The sequence below is a fragment of the Sceloporus undulatus genome, chromosome 3 (genome assembly GCF_019175285.1).
Source record: "Sceloporus undulatus isolate JIND9_A2432 ecotype Alabama chromosome 3, SceUnd_v1.1, whole genome shotgun sequence".
Lineage (NCBI taxonomy): Eukaryota > Metazoa > Chordata > Lepidosauria > Squamata > Phrynosomatidae > Sceloporus > Sceloporus undulatus.
The window spans coordinates 29,440,812-29,450,028 of record NC_056524.1 but is presented as its reverse complement, the minus strand read 5'-3'; the positions used below and the strand labels follow the sequence as shown (position 1 = coordinate 29,450,028).

At 40.6% G+C, this 9,217-nt stretch overlaps 1 protein-coding gene across 1 annotated transcript in view; it reads right to left on the bottom strand.

Moving 5' to 3' along the window:
- The window catches only part of TNFRSF19 (TNF receptor superfamily member 19), a 195,585-nt gene that overhangs the window by 136,529 nt on the left and 49,839 nt on the right, over positions 1 to 9,217 (bottom strand). The gene's annotated exons all lie outside the window — the stretch shown is intronic.

Below are 9,217 nucleotides of genomic sequence, written 5' to 3'. Positions count from 1 at the left end.
GAAAACACATATCTGTTTTGAAATGGGTCAGACTAAATTTGTAAGTATTATTGTTCTTCATTTTTCCTATTCTGGGGAGAGCTTGATTACTTTCCCATTTTGGGCCCTTTGAAATTTTAAGTTTTCAGCAGAGTTAAAGAGAGTTGGCTTTCAATAACTTTTTGATTGATATTTCATTCCCCCCTGTTCTCCTTTTCGTATTCTTGGGTCAGTCAAGAAGACAGTCAACGTCTAAATTTCCAGAAACATGTTTTCAACCAAGTAATAAGTGGAATATTTCTTCATTTAAATTTTGTTGTTTTTTTAAATGGGATGGATTGATTTATTACTAATGGAAAAATAAATTATAAGTGCTAGTAAAGTAATGATGTAAAATTACATTTATAACATTGTTAAAATCATGTCATATATATTCAGGGCATAACTCATTATTAATAATAGTTTACCTGCAAAAAGGGGTTCCCTCCCCTTGCCACATGTCCATTGTTGAGATATGATTAGGAGTCAATGCAGATAATCATGATACTTTGCAGAAGATAGCTGACAGACAAACTGAATGGGGAGATTATAGAATCATAGTCATGAGTGGAGAGACCACAAGGGCCATCCGGTCCAACCCCCTGCCATGCAGGAAATCTCAGTCAAGCATACCCGACAGATGGCCATCCAGCCCTGCTTAAGGACCATCAAGGAGGGGACTCCACTACACTCCGAGGGAGTTTGTTCCACTGTCGAACAGCCCTTACTGTCAGAGTTCTCCTCCTATGTGCGGGTGGAATCTCTTTTTTCCTGGAGCTTGCAGCCATTGTTTCGTCCCTGTTCTCTGGAGCAGCAGAAAACAAGCTGGCTCCCTCCTCATATGACACCCTTCAGATATTTAAAACAGGGTTATCATATCACCCTAACTTCTTTTCTCCAGGCTAAACATCCCCAGCTCCCAAGTCGTTCATCATAGGCATGGTTTTCCAGACCCTTCACCATTTTAGTTCCCCTCCTTTGAACACGCTCCAGTTTCTCCACATCCTTTTTGAATTGTGGTGCCCAGAACTGGACACAATTCCCAGGTGGGCCCTGACCAGAGCAGACATATAGTGCCACTATACTTCCTTAATCTAGACACTATACTTTTATATGGTTTAATATGTGAGTTTTAATCTTACATTGTTTAATCTTGTTTAAGGGGGGTATATGTATTTATGGATGTATTTTAACCTGTTGTAGCTGCTTTGATTGCCTGGCAAAAAGAGGGATAGAAATAAATTATTTTTTTATTTATTTTTTTTGATGCAGCCTAAAAATTGGCATTGGCCTTTTTAGCTGCTGCATCACCGGTACTCATGTTCAACTTGTGGTCTACTGTGGACTCTAGATCCCTTCACACGTAGTTTCATTCAGCCAGGTGTCACCCAATCCTATAGCTGTGCATTTCATTTTTCCGCCCTAAGTGCAATACCTTCATTTCTCCGTGTTGAATTTCATTTTGTTAATTTGGCCCCAGCTTTCTAGTCTATTCAGTCATTTTGAATTTGATCCTGTGCCTCTGGAGGTACTTAGCTTCCTCCTAATTTGGTGTCATCTGCAAATTTAAGAGTATGCTCCTGAAGAATCTGTCATCCAGTGATGATAAGATGTTGAATAGCACTGGTCCCAGGACAGAGCCCTGTGGGACCCCACTGGTCAATTTCTCCAGGATGAAAAAGAGCATTGTTGAGCACCCTTTGGTGTCGGCCGGTCAACCATTACAAATCCATGTAAAGTTGCCTTGTCTAGCCACATTTTACAAGCTTGTTTGCAAGAATGTCATGGGGAACTTTGCAAAGGCCTTTACGAAATCAAGTTGTACTATATCCACAGCATCCCGTCATCGACCAGCTGGTAATTTTATCCAAGAAAGAGATTAGGTTTGTCTGGCATGACTTGTTTCTCTGAAACCCATGTTGAATTTTGTGATTATGGAATTGTCTTCTAGATGTTCACAGACTCTCTGTTAATGATCTGCTCCAGAATCGTTCCTAGGAATGATGGAATGTCACTAACTGGACGATAATTGTTGGATCCCAGAGAGAGATAATGTCTTAGCTTTGATATCTGACTTCTCCTGATGTCCCTGATTGACCTTTGCAAGTTGTTTACAGCTGTCCCCCATGCCTAGAGAAAACCATCCCTGAAGCAGTCCAGATAGAAACTAAGCAGGAAAAATGTCTCTTTTCCTTCCTTTTGCCAGGTTGAAAGGATAGCAGGCAGTAGCATCTGGTGTCTTCCATATCAGTGGGGCAATGAATCCACTCCAGGTTTTAGTCCAAAGGAGCTAGCAAAGGTGCTGAACACTATACCTAAACTAATTCAGCACCTTGGATAGTTCCTTTAAACTGTAGGCCAATAGTTCCCAAACAGTGTGCCCTGGCATCCCAGAATATCCCAACAAGCTCACTGGGCTGCCACCAAACTATTTTAAATTTTCATTTCCTGGAGGCTACCAGATCAGTGGCTCAGTTGCTTTGGCAGTAGTAGCGGCAGCAGAAGCAATAGCTCCCTCTCCTTAGCTCCACTGAAATCCCCCATTATGCTACATCTCTCTCTTCTGAATGTGTGGTCATTTATTCCAAAAAGGCATCACCCAAGTCTTCAGTCTGGCTTGGGGGTCTGTAGTAGACCCCCACAATGACATCTCTGTTGTTTCTCTCCCTCTTAATTTTTATCCAGGTACTCTCAATCTGACTTCCAGGATTTAAGTCATTGATTTCTTTACGGTTGTAAATGCCCTTGACATATAATGATACTCCTCCTCCTTTCCTGCTTGGGCTATTTTCTCTGAACTAGGTTATATCCCTCCCCATTACATATTCCCTCACCATTTTCTTTTCTCCTTTTTTTCAGCCACACTAGTCCATGCCAGAATTTTTGCAATTCAATGTACAGTATTGAAAATTCTTTTTCTCTTTTTGTTTTTCAATTTCATGCAATTTTCTGTAATTATTTACACATAATGAAAAACACTTGGTTTTTCTGGGAAGCTGCACAGTTTCCCCTTTGCACTGTCAAATTCCTAGGCAATTCCAAAGTCCCATTCCTGCTTGGGAGCCACCATCAGGCCAGCCAATGGATGAGATGTTGCAATGGATCCAATGACAGGTGGCAGAAGGTTGGTGTGCTTGTGTTTCTGTGTGTTTTGAAAGTGGTTTTTGTATCTTATTGTCTGTCTGTCTGTCTGTCTGTCTGTCTGTCTCTCTCTCTCTCTCTATATATATATATATATATATATATATATATATATACTGTATATATATACACACACACACACATAATTTTATTCCATTATATAACAAGTATACTACATCAAATGGCATAAAAATTAAAATGAAATGAAATGAAATAAAAATAAGAATAACAATATTAAAGAATTTCATCTTGTGTTGTTACATATGTACAGTTGCATAGTAATTCAAATTTGACAATCCATAGTTATTTTATCATTCATTAGTAATTATGTTTGAGAAGTTAAAGTCCTATTTCTTTGATTATTTCATACTTTGAATATATTATTCATCCTACATTGTTACCACACTTTTTAACCTTTTCCCATTTGTTTTCATATTCTTGGTTTGTTTTCCCTGAAATATACTTATTCTCAAAAAGGGGATGGGGATGAATTACTGTTTTTTCATCTCCCGATTTTTAACACACACACCAGCTTTATGAAACTCCTCCCTCCTGTTCAAGACATATTTCACACCCTACTGGATTCTCATCCTTTTCATTTCTCCATCTCCACGTATTTCCTGCCAATTCTGTTCCCTGTCCTCCCCACCCTTCAAGCAATTTGGGTGGTGGGGACCAAAATTGCCTTTAGCCTCAACATTTATTAAATGGATTAGCTTTCCATCAGTTTTCACACACTTATTCAAATGTTAGTGGTATCTCTACTTCTCAAAGGGCTTTTGGTCATGTAGTTTTGTGTGAGTTTTTCTGGCTATGAGACCGTGTTCTAGAAGAGTTTTTTCCTGACATTTCGCCAGCAGCTGTGGCTGGCTTCTTCTTTTCTGCATTCTCTTTATTCTCTGCAGATGCCAGCCATAGCTGCTGGGGAAATGTCAGGGGAAAAACTCTTCTACAACACAGCCTCGTATCCTGAAAAAACCTCAAAAACCTATGGATGCTGGCCATTAAAGCCTTCAACTTCACACTTGAGTGTATGTTTAGAAGAGCTTTTTTATGTGGGCACCTGCAAATGGAAAATGTAATTGGGACAGACCTGCATATATGAACAAAGGTATTCTCATCAGCAAGATGTGGTGGAGTGTAGCTTTTGTTGAGGATAAGTGTAGTGCCAAATGTGGTGCTGCAGAAGAGTTATGTAGCTACCAGAGCAACAAAGAAAGGCTATCATTGGGTCAGTAGGAAGAAGATCTTATACCTACTATCAGGAGGCTGTAGGAAAAGAGAAAGACTGAATTCCAAAGGGTCTTAATATAGAAAGCCACAGCCTCGAGTTTTCAAGACCCAACTATTAACAACAGGGTCTCTTGGAGGCCTCTCATTCATAGAGTTACCATAACTTGAATACAACTTGACAGCATATAACATGCAACCTACAGTCTTGAGAAGTGGGGATGGATGCTTAAGTCTTTTCAACTCCAACAGTTTTCCCCACTGAAAACCAATTCCTAAATACTTATTTGAACTCAACTACTTAGTAAATAGAATGATAAGGTATTTCTTTGGCTTGGGAGAGCTGTGAAAAAATTACTGAATGACTATGGGACCCATGAACCTAGAAAGTCTGTAAATCTCTGGCTTAGACTAAAACAAACAATGGATTCATCAGTCCACTAAAAGGAGATTCAACACTTAAAAAGGACTTTAATCAGATTTCTTCATGCCAAAAAGTCAGGCAATAAGGGAAAATGATAGAGCAGGTTACTATAAGGTAACAGAGGGATTTGAGCTGGTGAGTTTAAATCTCACACAGAACAAGACCAATATCAAAACTGGATCTAGCAAAAACCTTTGATTTTGAAATTTTTGAAACATAGCTCCATATGCTAGTTCAGTTCAAAACAAGCTCAGGGGGATCAAAATATCATAGCACCGTCTCACTCAAGAAAATCTACTTTAACATTATATACTTTTCCTGTTTCAGTCTCTCAGTATCTCTCTCTCTCTTATTTTGTACCTTGGAATCAAAATAACTAATTACATTTCTGAGAAAACATACATTTTCTTGACTTTTCTATTTGGATAACAACAACTTAGCCTACTTGGAACATATGTTAAGTGTTTGAGTTAGGATTGAAAAAATAATATTATTCTTCTCTTGGATATGGAATGAAGCTCTCCATGAAGTGCCCTGTGTGCACAGGAATCCCATGTGGTATAGTTAAATATTGGCATTAGACCAGAAACACTCTCTGGTTTGATCTCTGACTCCTCTTGAGCCTGTAAAATAACTGCTAAATGCTCTTTCTATGTAGTTAAACTCTAACACTAGGTCAGCGGATATTCTCAGAAGCTAGAAAAAATATCTTGTAATCTTTGGTGATGGGCAGCTACTGTAACACTCACTATTCCAATCTTTCAATCTTTCTACTACTGAAAATCCTTGACAGGAAGAAGAGGAATATTTTTCTTGCTTGTTCTTTCATTTTCTCCACTGTCTTCACTAGCTTAAATACAAGTGCGAGTCTTAAGTGATTTGTGGGTCACAACCCAAATTTTGAAGGAACATGCTGAGCATTTATTCAAGGAAACCTCCATAATTCTTGGTTTATGGGAATGTAAAATCCAGCCTCCAAGCTTCATCTGGGACATATGAGTTTCTTTTTCATAATAACAGAGCATGAAAGGCCGTGAATTATCAAACAACATTCCAGAGAACTCTTGAAATTTAAACAGGGAATCCTCAAGGATAGCATCAATAGTAACAAACAAGCTTCTCTAGAAAACAGCTTAGTTTCCACTTTTATTTCTCTTCTGAAAAATGCAAGGTCAGTGGGGTATGAAGTGTAAGATACATGTTCATGGTGGGTACATTTAAGGCCCAGTAGATCTAGCCAGCAGTCTACTTGCACTGATCATGGGTGCTTCTACATTGGCCTCTTAATCCTGGGCTGAGTTGGAGAATTATGCCCTTGACTGGCCCTGGATCAACCTGATGCCAACCATATGCACCAGGTCGAATCTGTTGTAACACTGCATCATTGTGCACATGGGCACAACGTCCTTAGTAGCAGCAGTAGTGCACTGAGCATGCTTTATGTGGAGCTCCTCTCTGCAATGAAGTGGCAGCAGTGGCTCTCAAAACAGGCCATACCCTTCCCCTGTATGCTGTACATAAAGAAAGGGAATAGTGCAACTCTTGGAATATGGACAATGGATCAGGCCAGGTGAGACCCACTCCCAGCTATCCACACACTAGAAGAACCTATGATCACTCAGGGTTTCTGGGAAATGCCAGGCTTTTCCCTGATTTTGCTTAGTTTGGAGCAAAGTTAAGTTAAGGGTAAGTACCTCAGTAGTTAGTACTTCTCTCTGGAAGTAGCCATATGTGTGAGGACTGTCAGCATTGGCTTCACCTGGCGTACAACATTATGTATGCAAGACTATATACATTCAACCTAGACAATAAAGAAATCAAAACAGTGAAGGAATTCCCATAACTTGGATCAAACATCAATCAGGAAGAAGACTGCAGTCAAAAAAAAATCAGAAGAAACCTAGGGATGGGAAAGGAACTAGAAAAGATCCCAAAATTTAAAGATATACAACTGAGCACTACAGTTAGAATCACCCAAGCCATTGTGCTCCCCATCACCATATATGGATGTGAGAGCTAATCAGTGAAGAAAGCAGATAAGAAGAAAATCAATTCATTTGAGATATGATGCTGGGGAAGAGTGCTGAGGATAACATGGACAGTAAAAAACAAACCAAAAAAAGGGGGGGGCATCAGAAGACCAAGCCTGAAATCTCCCTGGAAGCCAAGATGATCACACTGAGGCTGTTGTACTTTGGCCAAAACATGAGAAGGCATGACTCATTGGAAAAGACAATAATACTTGGAAATGTGGACAGTAAAAGAAAGAGAAGAGGACTACACACTAGATAGACAGGCTCTATCAGGGAGATCACGGGTATGAATTTGCAGGACTAAGCAGAACAGTGGAGGTTAAGAAGTCTTAGAAATGTCTCATCCACAGGATCATCATGAGTTGGGACTGACTTGAGGACAACAACAAAGACAAGACCAATGCCCTAGAGCCCAAAATGTTAGTTTCTCTGGCACTGTTCAGGCACTCTGCTACCCACTTACCGGAACACATGATCAATGAGACAGCCACAAATAGATACCCATGCCCCAACGATGCATATGGCACATTGCTTTCCCATACACATCTCTTGTAGCGGGCAAACATTTGTGAACAGGATTTCTGCATATAAATAATATGGGCATAGTATTTCCATGGCAGATGACCAGATTCCATGGAAGTATGCCTGAGGGTAACATGCCATGCAGAACATCAAAGGAGCAAAGTAGTCCCTTCTAGTTGTCCCTCCCTGCTCTTTTTCTCCCTCTTGCCTCTTTCTACTTCTCCTCTCTCCCTTCCACAACTCCTAGTTAAATCTTATTTTTCCTGCCTCTTTCCTTCTCCCCCTTGTGACATCTCGGACCTTGGTTTCTCGGGCCTTGTTCTCGATTGGTTCACATCTTACTTGTCAGATCGATCTTTTTCAGTGGTCTCGGGTGGTCAGACCTCATCTTCTGTCCCCTTATCTGTTGGAGTTCCTCAGGGCTCTGTTTTGGGTCCCCTTCTGTTCTCTTTATACACACTCTCCCTTGGCAAACTTATCAGTTCTTTTGGTTTCTCCTACCATCTGTACGCCGATGATACCCAGCTGTACCTTTCCACCCCTAATCTTTCACCAGAGCTAGAGCAGCAAGTGTCATCCTGTTTAACAGCTGTCTCCCACTGGATGCACCATCGGCGTCTGAAGCTCAATATGTCCAAGACTGAGCTTCTTGTTTTCCCTCCTAAGCCCACCCTTCACTATTCCTTTTCTATTTCCGTCAATAACATCTCGATCCAGCCGGTCCAGGAAGCCCGCAGTCTCGGTTTCATCTTTGACTCCTCTTTGTCATTTATCCCACAGATCCAGACTACAGCCAAAGTCTGTAGATTTTTTCTCTATAATATCGCCAAAATCCGTCCATATCTCTCAGCTTCTACCGCAAAAACACTGGTCCATGCCCTAGTGGTCTCACGATTAGACTACTGTAACCTCCTCCTGGCAGGGCTTCCCCTCTCTCATCTCCACCCATTAATTTCTGTTCAGCATTCAGCTGCACGCATTATTTCACTCGCTCGCCATTATGATCATGTCTCCCCTCTGCTGTCTTCGCTTCACTGGCTCCCTCTTCCTTTCCACATCAGGTACAAACTTTTGCTACTTACCTTTAAAGCCCTGCATGGGCTGGCCCCTCTTTATTTAACTGATGTTCTCTCTCCCTACATCCCTACTCGCACTCTCCGCTCTGGTAGCCAAAGTCTCCTCTCTCAACCCAGGATCTTCTCTGCCCCGTCCCGGATCTGTCCCTTCTCTCTTGCTGCCCCTCATTCCTGGAACCTTCTTCCTCTTCATGCACGGCTCATCACTTCCCTAACCAGCTTTAAGGCTGAGCTGAAAACCATATTGTTTAGGGAAGCGTTCTCAGGGAATTTGTGATTGTTATCTGGCTGTCTGACAATATTTGATGTGATGTGATTTGTTTGATATTTGATGTTTTTAATCTGTTTTTACATTTCTATATGGTAATTTTATCTATTCCTCTTTTAATTGTTATTATCTTAGAATGTACGCCTTGGGCAGGCTTTTATTTACTCCTAATTTTACCGACTTTGTACAGCGCTGTGTATAATTACAGCGCTATAGAAATAAAGTTTAATAATAATAATAATCTCCTAGTTGCGTGCAACTTCTCCCTCATCCTTCTCTCTCATCTGTTTTGTATTTCTTGTTCTTCTCTCACCACTCAGTCACCAAGTTACTGTATAATTGTCCTTCTTCATTTCCCTTGCTTTTTTTTCTCTCTGTCTTACTCTTTCTCCTTCTACCCTTCTAGCTACATTTGTCCTCTTCCTTCTCCTGTACTTTCTCTGTGGTTTACCAACTCTGTTTTCCCTTGCTTTCTGCCACCATTACCACTGGAAGACCTTGAAAC